The sequence below is a fragment of the Hippopotamus amphibius genome, chromosome 7 (genome assembly GCF_030028045.1).
Source record: "Hippopotamus amphibius kiboko isolate mHipAmp2 chromosome 7, mHipAmp2.hap2, whole genome shotgun sequence".
Lineage (NCBI taxonomy): Eukaryota > Metazoa > Chordata > Mammalia > Artiodactyla > Hippopotamidae > Hippopotamus > Hippopotamus amphibius.
The window spans coordinates 63,412,005-63,425,641 of NC_080192.1; the positions used below are offsets into that span (position 1 = coordinate 63,412,005).

Below are 13,637 nucleotides of genomic sequence, written 5' to 3' on the forward strand. Positions count from 1 at the left end.
TCTAGGCTGAGGGTTTTTTTTCCTTAAGCCTGCATCTGGTGACTCCTGTCCATTTTCTCGCAGGGATTTTTAAATTGGTAAAGTGGTGGTGACAGTAAAAAAGAAAGGCAAAAAGAAATTGGGAGGTAAAGATAGAGGAATGGACAGAAATAGAGGTCTAAAGTCATTCCCTGGAGAGAATAAGCCATATGGGTTTGACACAGTCTTGAAAAAATTGCAGCAGATACCAGTTTGGGAATGAAAGGGGCATGTAACCGAGCGGACGTTGCCAATGAAGGAGTGGAAAAATTGCATGCACCATGTGATATAAATCTGTGCAATTGTTGGCATGGACAAACACACTGATGTTTGTAGGCGAGGAGGCCAGATTGCACGTTGTGAATGCAGTATCACTTGTGTCACACCAAATCGCCATAGGTTTGTTTGTTTCTATTTTTCTTTCTTGATTTAAAAAGTCACTTGGCACTGTGGCAGAACAAAGGTAACTGTAACTTACCTTTCACATTTGATACAGCTGTGTACCTTTTTCGGTTCTAGCACTTCTGAAACAGTTACTTTCCACCACAATCAAGCCCCAGCTGATGGTGGTAGGCAGAGCACGTGCTGAAATCTCTGTGTAAGTCCCCAATTAAAGTATAACCTCCAAGAGGACAAACATCGTATGGTAAACATTTTTGGATATCTCAAAATTCCCAAGTAGAGTGCCTAGTACAAATTAGGGGCTCAGTAATATTTTTTGAATTGGTAAAAGAATCACAGTGCCCTCTACAGAGACAGCATTCGATAAAGGCTTGTGAAATGAGCAAATGTGCCATTTGTTTTAACACTTCCATCCTCTTCTAGTCCCTTTTAAAGTCCAATCCCCCTCCTCTTGGTCTTCCAGGTCCCAACAAACCTCGCTCCTGCGTCAATCACTACCTTCGCTGCACTGGGGCCCCACCCTCCTCCTGCCACGCGCCCTCTCGAGCGCTCCCTTTCATCGTGCTCTGCAACCCACGTCCCCTTCTCTCCCAGGACCTCTCCCGCACCGGGTGTCTGTCCCTGGTCCTCGGGCGGCTCACCGCCTCCCCGCCCGCAGGGTAACGCGGTTGTCATGGACACGGCACCTGCGCCCTGAGACAGTGCCCCTTCGCCACCTTCCCCTCCCCCCACCTGCGGCGCGGCCGGCTTCGCCTCCCCAGCTCCGCCCCGCCCCGCCCCGCCCGCGCTCCCCGGGCCGCGCGCGCCCGTGGCCCCCACCCCGTGTCCGCCCCAGCCCCGCGGAGCGCGGAGCCGCGGAGGCCGGGGGCCGCGGGGGCGCGCGAGCGAGCAAGCGGCCGCGCCTGCGCACTGGCCGCTTCCCCTAGCGGCGATCTGGGCCGCTGCCGCTCGCGCTTGGGCAGGACGTGGGGCGGGCGGGGGGAGGGGGGAGCCGCTTCGCTTCCAGCCCCGAGTGAGGCGGAGACCCGGGCTGGCGGGCGGAGCAGGAGGCACCGCACCTCGGCCAGAGGCGGCTGCAGCTACTGCTGCCCTCTTCCCCGCCGCCGCCGCCTCTCCAGTTCCTTCTGTGAGTACCCCTCCAGTTGCTGGGAACGGGCGAGAAAGAGGAGGAGGGCGAGAAACTCCCACCGACCCACAGAGGTGAGTCCCGGGCAGAGCATCCTCCATCCTTGCCTGCCTCCCTCCCTCCCTATCTCCCTCCCATCCTCTCCATCCTCCCCTCCCTCCCGGCTCCCCAACCCTCCCGCCCTCATCCTTCCCAACATCCCTCTCTCCTCTCCCCTCCTTTCTCCCTTCCAGCCTTTCTTTCATCCCTTTCTTCCTCTCTCCCAGCCCCACTTCCTTCCCACCCTTTCTTTCTTCCCTGTCTTCCTTGCAGCCACTCGCCCTGGAGCACAGCGCTGCCTCCCTTTCCTCTTGATCCCATCTCCTTTTTCCCCCTTTCTTCACCTCTTCCCCGGTGGGAGATCCTTTGCCTGGTACAACTGTCCGGATTCAGGGGCGTCCAAAAAATTGGGCACATATACTGAGAGACACACTCTCGCACAGTGGATGCCCTGTGGATCTCTGTGTTATTTGGATTAAGGGTCAAGTTGGATAGAGTACTGGGAACTAGAAGGAGAAGAGGGTCTGACGAGGAAGAATCTGTGGATTTTTGCTGTATTAGGGTGGGGGTGGGGAGGGTTGTCACTTAGACATGTTGCCAACAATCCCCCACTCCCCTCTGTAGCAGTTTCTTTTTTTCTTCTGGGAATTACATATTCCCAGTGTGTGTCTCACTAATTTAAAATCCAGCTTTCCCGGCTTTGATTGTCTCTGTGTGAGAAGCCACAAGGAGGGAAGAGGAGAGAGAAAGAGAACAAGAGAGGACGACGAGGGGAGGGGAGAGGGAGGGTGGTGGCAGTGGAAGCTTGTATCCTTTCCCCTAGGCCTCTTTGGGTTGATATTTTCAAACCACCCGCCTAATATTTGGCTTGGAATTGAACCCTCGTGTCCTTCGTTCTGTCACTGTCTATACTTCAGAGGCAGAAACTCTCTAAACTTTAGTGTATGTGCACCACAGCATTATTTTTGGAATGTTTTGGTCAGCATACACAACACTAGGGTAGATTGACTTGGGAAAACAGGGAGCAGAAGAGTGGAAGAGATGCACTTTTGTTCATCATGAGTTAACTTCTAAAGGAGGACAATAGACAGTTTGGAGTTAATGAGGTTTTACTCCGCAGGCTTAGAAATATACCATTTTTGATAGCATTAGCTGCATTATACCTTTAGCAGATACCCTTACCCTTTTTCATCTATGTTACAGAAATTGTGAAGATGTTTGAAACGTACTGTGTGATTTTGTCTGTGTTTACACCAGTGGAAAAGTTGAATTAACCCTGGGAGCGTTATTAAAAATATAAAATTTCAGTTGATTTTGTGCCACTTATTTTCACCAAATGATATATGTTACTTTGCTTTCTTTAGCTTACACTCTAACGCCTTTTATTACATATATTGATAGTGATTTGGCAATGTTCCTTTTTGAAAGCATTGTTGCTGAAAAGTTTATTCATACAGCCTGTTGGGACAGCCCTGTCTCAGAATTTTTAGTGTATTCATCATTTCAGAAAGGTCCAACAAACAGTGTAACTCAGACATGGAGTTTTTGGAAGCCTATATTTTGTTCTGTCTGTACTCTCCTTTTTGAAAAAAAACACACACAAAATAAAAACCCCTTAATGTCTATAAATAGCTATGTTTTATATTTAATGAGTGTGTGGGGAGGGATTGAAATTAATGATGGATTCAGTGAAGCTGCCAGTAAGAAACTATGATGTGGAGCAAATTATTGATTTTTTTTCTTTTCATTTAGGGTATTATATGCCAGTAGTGCAATATGCACTTTCACATTTTATGGGACTGTAAAGTAGGAGTTGAGATGAAGGGAATTACCTTCCAAAGTGATTGAGTGCTGATTTGATGAAGAGCTGACACAGTTAATCACCTGAATCAGGTCTTGGGAAGTGTGTGATGTGAGGAATGATGGATCCAGCCCTGCCCCAGCTCCCCTAGATAGGGATGCAATTCCATTAATGGCTGGGCTGACTCTTAAGCCACGTGGCAAAAAGCTTGGTCCAGTTGTCAGTGTTACCAACATCCTGATGCAGAACTGCAGTCAACCCTGTCCATATTTGAGTGGTTACATTACTTAATAGCAATCAAAGTTGTAGGTAGGGGTGTTCTGTCATTGTAGGTAGGGGTGTTCTGTCGTTCTGGTTCATTTCCCAGGAATGCCATGAAGCTAGTGAAAGACTTTGATAGTAATTATATATGAATACAATATGTTAGTTTTATCCTAATTTACTTTCAAATGACTTTTCCCCTTCCAGCGTCTCTGCTGTTCTTTCTTTGTGGAGCTTCGTGGTTGTGAGTATGGGGAGGAGGCAGCCCCTCAGTTAGCCCTGCTCTTTCTTGATTGCGGTTTTGCTCTACAGAGTGATGTGGGTGTATGCCTCTGTTTCTGATACTGTGCTTACTATGGAAAGAAAGATACTGTTTATTTTTCTCCTTTGTAAACATTCGGCTACTTAGTGAAAACAAAATCTATGAGGTTATTAACGAATAGAAAGCATTTGTTTACAGCAAGCTTTTGAGAGAGAGTTGAGTTAAAATGAATAAAATATGAAACAGAAGACGAACTGGTGTCTTAAAAAAGCAGCCTGCTGCTTTTATCATTATTCACTTTAGAGATAAAAGACCAACTTCCTCTGAAGAATTTAATTTCTAAAGGTTTCTACCTTTAGTTGACTGGACCGTTAAGATAAAGTACAGATAAAGACCCAGTAGAACATCTTATGGACTCTGTAGGAAATATTCCGGAACATTCTCTATGCCTTTCTCAGAGCTCTTAAAACCTGCTCAACCCTCAATTAAGTGCACAAACTATTCAAAAGACGTAAAAGACACTCTGTTTGACCTTAGCTTACAGCCTAGTTGAGGAGAATAGGCATTTGTGTAAGGTCATATTTCACAGTAGCAAAGAACTCTATCTTTGGAAAGAGCTTTCGATTTGAGTGCATGCTGTACTTAAGTAGTAGAGTGTTGTGCCCTTGGTAGGATTTAAGTCTTCCTCCTCATTTACAAAATGGAAATTATGGTAGACCCCAGTGCGTGGGATTGCCTTAAGGCTTAAATGTGTTAAACATAGTACTTGGAATAAACAGAGTGTGTCTTAAGCATTACTATAACTAGGAGAAATGGCTTAAAAACAGTCCAAGACAATATATGACTATTTACTGGAAAGAAGTGAGAAACAAGGAAGTAGTTAGAGGGATTCTGAAGAGGACAGTTGTTTATGTAGCTGGAAAAAGATTACATTTAGGGGTAGCACTGGGGCTTGGACAGAGACTCCCAGGAAGGATTTCATACATGGTGGGTACCACAGCTGGAACAAAAGCAGAGAGGGGGGAAGCACTGTGTGTTTGGGAATACTAATTACTTGAATACTGGGGAGTGTATTAAATGGTATTAAACATGTACAGTCAGAGTAATTACACTCTCACTTGGGACAAGATGACTTGTATTGTGGGATCCATTTGATCCCAGAATGTGCAGCTCCCCAGAAGACCTGTTGTAGTTCTTCGTCTCACGCAAAGCCCTGCACCAAGACACAGAATTTAAGGTCTGTGTCCCAGTGAGGACCCAGAGCATTCTCTCTCTTGTCCTTAAACTGCAAGGCAGAGAGAAAGTTGACCTTTCTAAACAATAAAGATTTAATAGCATGATTATCACAACTCTCTCTTGTTTTGCCTTACCCCATGAATATTCCAGAATATACACTTGGAGAATAGTGACCATGATTATTTTCTTTTGTCATACATAAAGCTGGTAATTGTTAAGGTAATTGTATTTCCAGGAACTTTATTTTTACTTCGTTGTTAACTTTTCCTTGTTACCACAGCCCTTTTTTTTTCTTTTTGTTGTTCAAGATTATTAATGATTCCAAATCAGTTATGCTCTTTCAAGTGTTTACTGGGAGACTGGGGTATGATGACAACAGAGGGTCTGTCTGGGATTGTGCACTGAGCACATTAAATATCCGCTCACTTTGGGGTGATAGTTGCGCAGTGGCTATGTCTGTTGGTGTTTATTTTTATTTTTGGCTGGTGTTTATTAACTATTTTGAAATATACATCCATGAAACATGTATCCAAAAGCATAACTGATGTACATTATTTTATCAAAAAAGGATTTCCAGAAAATTTTACCTGCACGTTACAAGTTTCAGTGTTTATAGTGCTCATGTTTAATTCATTTTTAATCAATACACATAATTTCATTCCTTTCTCCAAAATAGTAAAATACTGTTATTTTTTTTTGTATTTCTAGTATATACAAAAGTAGTCTCATGAATATTATCCTAAGATATATAGCTAAAAACATGAATGTATTTCCAAAAGCTAGGAGTTTCACAGACCATAGACTGTAGCATTTTTATTTTCCATTTTGGAAGTTTCTTAATATTCTTATGTTTTAAAGATGGAGCAGATCTAAATAAAACATTTTCAGATGTATCGCATCTAGTCAGTTTCATATTAAAGCACCAGTGATATTTGACAAAATACTTTGAGATGTTTTAATTTTCCATATAAATGAATTTTTATCTTGGAGATGAATTCTAACTCAACCACAAATATGCATTCTACAACTGTTTGAGATCATTATTTGTAACAAATTATAAAAAAGTGATAGTCTGACCTTATAAGGCTTAATTTGATAGGGCTTTTAGTTCTTCTTATTTAAAGGCCATATCTGTTTATACAACTCAGACTATTATTTTTCAGATGTGAAGACAGTGTGCATTAAAGGGAGTGAAAAAGGAGCAACTGTGTTCTGTGTAAGTTAAGGTGGTGACCTTAACTTACAGAGAACACGGAATGGCGGAGTAAGGATGAGATACAATTAATTAATTTCGTTTCATCTATTGAGCTGAAAAATTTATAACTGCCTGTCCAATTAATATGACATTTTTAATATGCTCATATGTGTAAATTGGGCTCATATTGTTCATTACATACCTGCAGTAAATTCAGTATCTTTTTTTTATGGCATCTTGATGTTTCACAACTAAAGCCATGAACTCTTAATGGGGGTATGTCAGTTCTCGCACAACCTACTCAGAAACCACAGTGACTCCATAAAAGACCAGAGGGATCTGATGTTCCTGTACCAGAGCAAGTGGGCTCCTTGCGCAATGCACAACAGAAAGACCAACGCCAAGGCATTGGTCTTTCACAGAGAAAAAAGGCTGTATTGCAGGGTGGCCAAGCAAGGAGACAGGAGGCAAAGCTCAGGTCTGTCTCTCCATCAGCTTTTGAGTGGGATGTTTATTTTGAAAGTAGGGAGCAAGGGGCAAGAGGGCTCAGAAATGATGGAAGAAAAGTAAGTGTAAATTTCATGTAAATTTCAGGAGTTCTCTGCACAGCAGTTTCAGCTGCCCTTTATGCCTCTTCACCAGTGGCATGTGTAATTTCCGAGGTGGGGGAGCCAGATTTCTTATGTAACATGGGGTCCTCCTGTGACATCCAAAGCTGACTGTCAGTCATTCTTAGTCCCTCAGTGTGCCTGTGGGAGGGGCTGTCAGCAAGTTGTTTCCAAATCTGGTACATTGCACAATGTACAATGTTTCCCTGGTACATTGCAGAACAATCTTGGTGTTCTCCATGTATCATTTTGTTTCTATGTTGTTTCTACCTCATGGGCCTTGAGCTTTAAGATACAGGGTATGGTTCATTCCCATCTGATTTTAATTGTGGTTAGACAACAGTTTGGTGAGAATCCAGTCTTCCAACTTATCTTAAATTTGTAGGGCCTGAGACAGTTGCTAAATACCATTGATAAATCTTTTAGTAATGAGGTAGAAATGTCCCTTAACTACCTCAGAAAGAGGTAATTGCCCTCAACTATTTCTAAGAAAGGGTGTCCTACAATCCTTGAGAGTTTACCACTTGTCCTCAATATTTTTCTTCAGGCATTGATACCTGCCAGAGTAATTTCACAAAATGTACTTGCTTTTTCCCTCTAAAATGCAGAGATGTCATAAAGAAATATATACAGAACTCATTGGGAAAAAATGTCAGCATCTAAATTTATCCCTCTGTTTACTTACACTTTCTATGTATTTTTAAATCATATTACCTAGCATGAATTCATTCAACAGGCATTTTTTTAATGTCTGCTCCATGCACAGCATTGGGCTAGAAAGTATAATTTCATAACAAAAATGAATCAGGAATCAGGATACCTGGGTTTTTCCTCCAAATTTTCAACCAACTAAATAATTATATGACTAAACAAGCTTCAAACCCACCAAGGCTTATTTATTTAGTCTGCATTTTAAGTGACTTGGACAGGATGATATAGAGTGTCTCCTAGCTATAAAACTCTGTAATTCCACATGTGAGTTTCCCTTAAAATTTCAAGGCATAATTATTTATTTCTTACTGTGTCCCATTTGGTTTTTTGTGGGTTTGTTTTTTCTGTGTGTGTGTGTGTGTGTGTGTGTTTTGTTTGTTTCTGTTTGTGTTTTTTTTTGAAACACACACTGCTGCTACTCAAGAAAAATCTTTACCTTCAGTGGCATATGCTTTCCCTTTCCCAAGAAAATTGCGAATTTAGCTTCACAGAGTCTCTGGGCCAAGGAAGAACTAAGAAACCTGTCCCTTTCTTAACCTCTCCATCCTTCCCTCTCTCTCGTTTTTAAAATACCTTCCTGGACTCGAGATACAAGTCAGTTGGCACCTCCAGATGGGGACAAGTCCAGAATATGTTTGGCTGGTTAGAATAATGCCACTGTCTTTGAAACACTATATGACATTAAGGAGTTTAGAATTAGGTAATATTCATGTAAGAAGTTACATATATTCTGAGGTTAATATTTTTGCCTCAGGCACAAACAAAGTCTTGCTTATGCCCTAAATCCCTTCCCATAGGACTGTGTGGTCACCTGTCTTTCAACCAATCCAGCTCCAAATTCCCATTAAAAATTTTTATGATTAAATTTGTTGAGGTGTGTTTTAATATAATAAAGTACATCCATTTTAAATACTGTTGTGTGTTGATAAATATACCTATGTAATCATCACTGCAATTGAGATGTGGAATATTTTCATTGCCTTAAAAAATGCTCTTCTGCTTGATCTGCTTTATGTCTCTATAGATTAATTTTTCCTGTCCCAAAAGTGAATATAGATTGAATCATAGAATATGTACTCATTTTCATCTCTTTCTTTCATTGGGTATAAATGTGTTTGAGATTTGTCTAGAGTATATATATTCAAAAGACTCAAGACTTGCCAGATCTATGTATCTCTATTTCTATCTGTATATATCTGAAAATGGACTCGTTCTAATTGTATATAGAACTCTTGCATCTCAATAAAACAAACAATTCACCCCCCAAAATGAACAAAATATCTGAAGAAATACTTTATATAAAAGATATATGAATAACCAGTAAGCAAATGAAAAGGTGATTGTCTGTTAGTCACTGAAATAATGAAATTTAAAAGCCACAATATGTTACCATTGTACAAATACTAGAATGACTAAATTTAATAAGACTGGCAATATCAAGTTTTGGAGAGAAAGTGAAGCAAATGAAGCCCTCATACATTGCTGGTAGGAATGTAACACTTTGAGAAACTTTTTTCTCTTAATGTTAAAAATACTCTGACTAGTACAACCCTGAAATTCCACTCTCAGGTGAAATGAAAACACTCACAAATGCATTTACATGAAAATACTCACAAGGCATTTACATGAAAATTAATAGCAGCTTAACTCATAATAGCTTCAGACTACAAACAACCGGACAAATCCCTATCTTGAAGTTATTTTTTTGAAGTAGAAAACAAAGTTGCTGATGTATGTTATTTAGAAATATGCCCTTGGGACTTCCCTGGTGGTGGAGTGGTTAAGAAACCGCCTGCCAAAGCAGGGGACACGGGTTCGAGCCTTGGTCTGGGAACGTAGAACATAGTGCGGAGCAACTAAGCCCATATGTCACAACTTCTGAGCCTGTGCTCTAGAGCCTGTGAGTCACAACTATTGAGCCCGCATGCCACAGCTACTGGAGCCCAGGTGCCTAGAGCCCGTGCTCCACAACAAGAGAATCCACTGCAATGAGAAGCCCACGCACTGTAGCTAAGAGTGGCCCCTGCTTGCCGCAACTAGAGAAAGCCTGTGCACAGCAATAAAGACCCAACAAAGCCAATAAATAAATTAAGAAAAAAAAAAAGAAACATGCCCTTTACTTACCTGTAACCTGGCAGCAGAGGAAAGGGAATGCATTCAAAAAGACTTGTAAAAATGACAAGAAATGCAGAGGATGGGCGGCTCCGGGTGTCAGACCTCAGGTCAATATCCCCTCTCTGCCTGTGTCTCTGATCCCTCTGTGTCTAGACCTCATCCTCAGCATTGATGTCTTGGCTGCTGCAGTTCTGAGCACACCATCATGTAGCAGTGGTGTCTCTTCCAGAAAAAACAAGGAAACTTTTGCCAAAAGTCCTCGCTTACCTCTGATCTCACCGGCCAGCACTGGATCCCCAATCCAGTCAGCAGTAAGGGCAAAAGGAATACCACACATGATTGATTTAGACTAATGAGGACCCACCTGCTGCGGCTGGGATGTGGTCAGCTTTCCCTGAGGCTCCTGGCTGTGTGGAGGAGGTTAAGGGGATGGCTGAGCTAGATGGCAGTCAGTTAAGAAAAAGGGAATTGAATGTTGGGTCAGCAGGCAGCAGTGTTGGTTACAGTTTGATTTAGAGGCCTGCCATGATGTTGTCAGTCTTGTTGAAGGTTGAAACAGAAAACTAGGATTGCAGTCACAGCCTGTTATTGTGGGAATGTATACAGAAACAGGTGACAGAGGTACCCTAGGAGAAAAGGAAGGGAAACATTTAGATCCTAGCTCACAGCATGAACTGGAGGGGGTGGGAATCTAGATCCAAGGGAATCATTCAAAGTGGGCAAGCGTACTGAGTGACAAGCAGAGCCAGGCACACGGGGGCCCGTGGAGTTGGGACAGGAGGCAAAAGTCAGCGCTGGCAGTAGTCTGGAATCCAGGCAGGCAAACTCGATTGCAGTTTGCCCATCTGTGAAATCAGGACCTCAGGCAAGAAGATTTTCATGTTTTGCTTGTTAAGGCAGAAGCTAAAACAGTAATTATTCTCTGCTTTTTTTTTAAAGGTGTCAACCACTTTAGAGTCTAACTATGTCGAGGAGAGGAGCCATAGCTTTGCTTTTTCTAATATTTTCCTGTTACAATCCTGGGCCCTTAATAAATGCTAGCTGATTGAATTGTCTCCAAACTCATTCTGTCTCAGAACAAATCAGACAAGTTTCTGGTTAAACAAATGTTGCAGTCATTCATCAGATACTTTCTTACAAATTATTCAAAATGCTGTTCTGAGGGACACAGCCCTGGATCCACCTATGAGTAAGATATAGTACTTGAGCCTGTCAGCTGACAATCTAGTAGAGGTGAAAAGTACCTGAATGGTTTAATAGCAGAGTGTGATACAGTATGTAACATGTATTACAGTGTGGTAGGGACTTCTCAGGGGCGTGGATCAAAAGTCCAGGCAGACCCCAAATCGGAGGGGAGAGAGATGGAGGAGGGGATGATCTTGTATTAGGACTTTTAAATTCAGTGCTGTCTTGGTCTGGGAACTGGGGCAGGGCTGAGCCAGCAGGAACATGGGATCAATGAGCACAGCAGTGGGAGAGGTGAAGTCACATCCAGGGTAACTGAAGCTGGGATGCTGACAACGACTAGGTAGGCAGCTGAAAAGTGGGACTGAAGTGAAGGAGAGAGGCTGGGAGTAGAGAAATATTTTGGCATTATCTGTGTAAAGGTATCTCAAGAATGCAATAACAGAAGATACACTGTTTCAGAAAGAACATGTTTTGTCTCTGACATTTCAACAATACATGCCCATTGTAGAACATCTATAAAGCAACCAGAAAAAGAAACTTGAAAATAAGAATGACTGCAGTCCAACTATCCGGTGAACATTTGGTGAATTTTGAGCTTTTTTCCTCTTTGACTATATCTGAATTTGTCACGAGAGGTTTTTTTAAAGCAAAGCTGAGATATAATTCTGTGTCCTATTTTTTTAACTAAGCATATCTAAGCATTTACTGGGATAATAAAAAAAATCTTCCTCTATGTTAATTTCCGTGTAATATTACATTGATTGCAATTTAAGTCTCTAGTTTTTGGCTGTCTACAGAGATGAGATGTTTGCATTAATCTGCCCTCAAATATGGTCTGTGGCATGGGCAGGAGGTTGACTTTGAGGGCCCATGAGAGTGCCTCAGAGAGATAGATGGTCAATGTCTGTGTGAGATATAAATATAAATATAAATACTTATATATAGTGTTTTAAATATATATACAATGTTTACTTAAATGGTAACATGGAATTGTATACCTCATTCTTATTTCACATACATCTTAGCTGGTAACATGAGTTATCACCATTATATTTTCACTGCTGCCTAGTATTTTATAGTGTGATTATACCATGGTTTATTTAATCCTTATCTTTTAATAGACATTTAGTTTGTTCCTGCCATCTTGCTATTTCGAACAACATTGTGGTGAACATCCTTACATTGGTTTCTTGCCCACTTGTACTAGTACATTTTTTGAAAGGTAGATTGATCACTGCAATTTTGGATCATGAGATATGTGCATCTTAGATTTTAGTAGTTGATACCTAATTGCTGTTCAAAATGGTAGTACTAAATATTACATCAGCAGATATGAAAGTGCATATTTCCTTACTCTTTTACTAATACATGATAATTTTAAACTTGGAAAAGTTTACCACTGAATAGATAAGAATGGTGTATCTTTGTCATAGAGGTTGTTCCTCTGGTTTCTAGAATGGTTGATTATCTTTCATTTGTTTTTTTGGCCTAATGGCCAAGTTTTGCCTCTGCTGTCATGAATGTGTTCATATCTCTGCCCATGTTTTTCTAGTGGATTATTTATCTTATTTTAATTTATAAGACTTATTCTCTAGGTATAAAAAATTGTTATTGTTATACTGTTATAACTATTATGGAGTATGTTGGGATATCCAGTAAGTGACGGTTTTTCTTTTTCCAAAGTTCCTTATCTATTTTTGTACCTTTTCTTCGGAAGGATATGATAACCAGGTTATGAAATTAATTTATAACACCTTTGCTATTTTAACTGGTATGGTATTTAATTTAAGATAGTTTGAGGGAGGGGTAACAACTTTCTAATTCGTAGTTTTTCCATTGCCATGTCTCTTCATTAATTAAGATCTTTTTTTTGCTCTTTAGTATTGTTAATTGTTTTCTTCCTAGTAAAAGCCTTATTTCATCTTGAGTTTATTACCATCTTTAAAAAAAATATATTTATTTGTTTATTTAGCTGTTCCAGGTCTTAGTTGCACAGCATGTGGGATCTTTAGTTGCAGCATGTGGAATCTTTAGTTGTGGCATGCGAGATCTAGTTCCATGATGAGGGATTGAACCCGGGCATCCTGCGCTGGAAATGTGAAGTCTTAGCCACTGGACCACAAGAACCTTGTTTATTATCACCTTGTTTGTAGTTTCTATTGCTGTGGGGAAAAGGTTTACTTTTCTTTTACATTTCCTAAAAGGGTATTGCTGATGTAGAAATTATTCCTTTTGATTTTTATATTTGGATTTAAATGCAGTCACCCTGTTGAAATACTTTATTCAGAAATTTTGTTCTTTATCTTGTGTTTTCTTACAAGTTTGTATGACCTCTTTATATGTTATGATAACAATTTGTGGTTCAAATAATATGTTTATGAAAATAATAATACTCATTTTTTCTTTTAGTTTTTTTCTAATTTTAAATAAAATATTTTTTCTTCTGTTAGATTTAGTATGAATGAGTCATTCTTCATATGTGAAATGCAGTATACCATAGTCTAAACACACCTTTTGGTTTTAAAAACTATTTTTGATATTTGTTTCTTCCTTAGTAACCTAAGTATATTATTGTATTTATGCCAGTATCAGTATGTTTTGAACCTTTCTCTACATTCCCAGTGTATACACAGTTTCATGTACTCACCTCCCAATATACAGTTACTGCTTTTCTA

At 40.5% G+C, this 13,637-nt stretch overlaps 1 protein-coding gene across 1 annotated transcript in view; it reads left to right on the forward strand.

Moving 5' to 3' along the window:
• Positions 1–1,430: 1,430 nt before the first annotated feature.
• CTNNA2 (catenin alpha 2) overlaps positions 1,431–13,637 on the forward strand; it is a 1,170,309-nt gene continuing 1,158,102 nt past the window's right edge. Inside the window, exon 1 of the mRNA XM_057742313.1 lies at positions 1,431–1,620. The gene's annotated coding sequence lies outside the window, so the exon portion shown is untranslated. The remainder of the gene's footprint in view (positions 1,621–13,637) is intronic.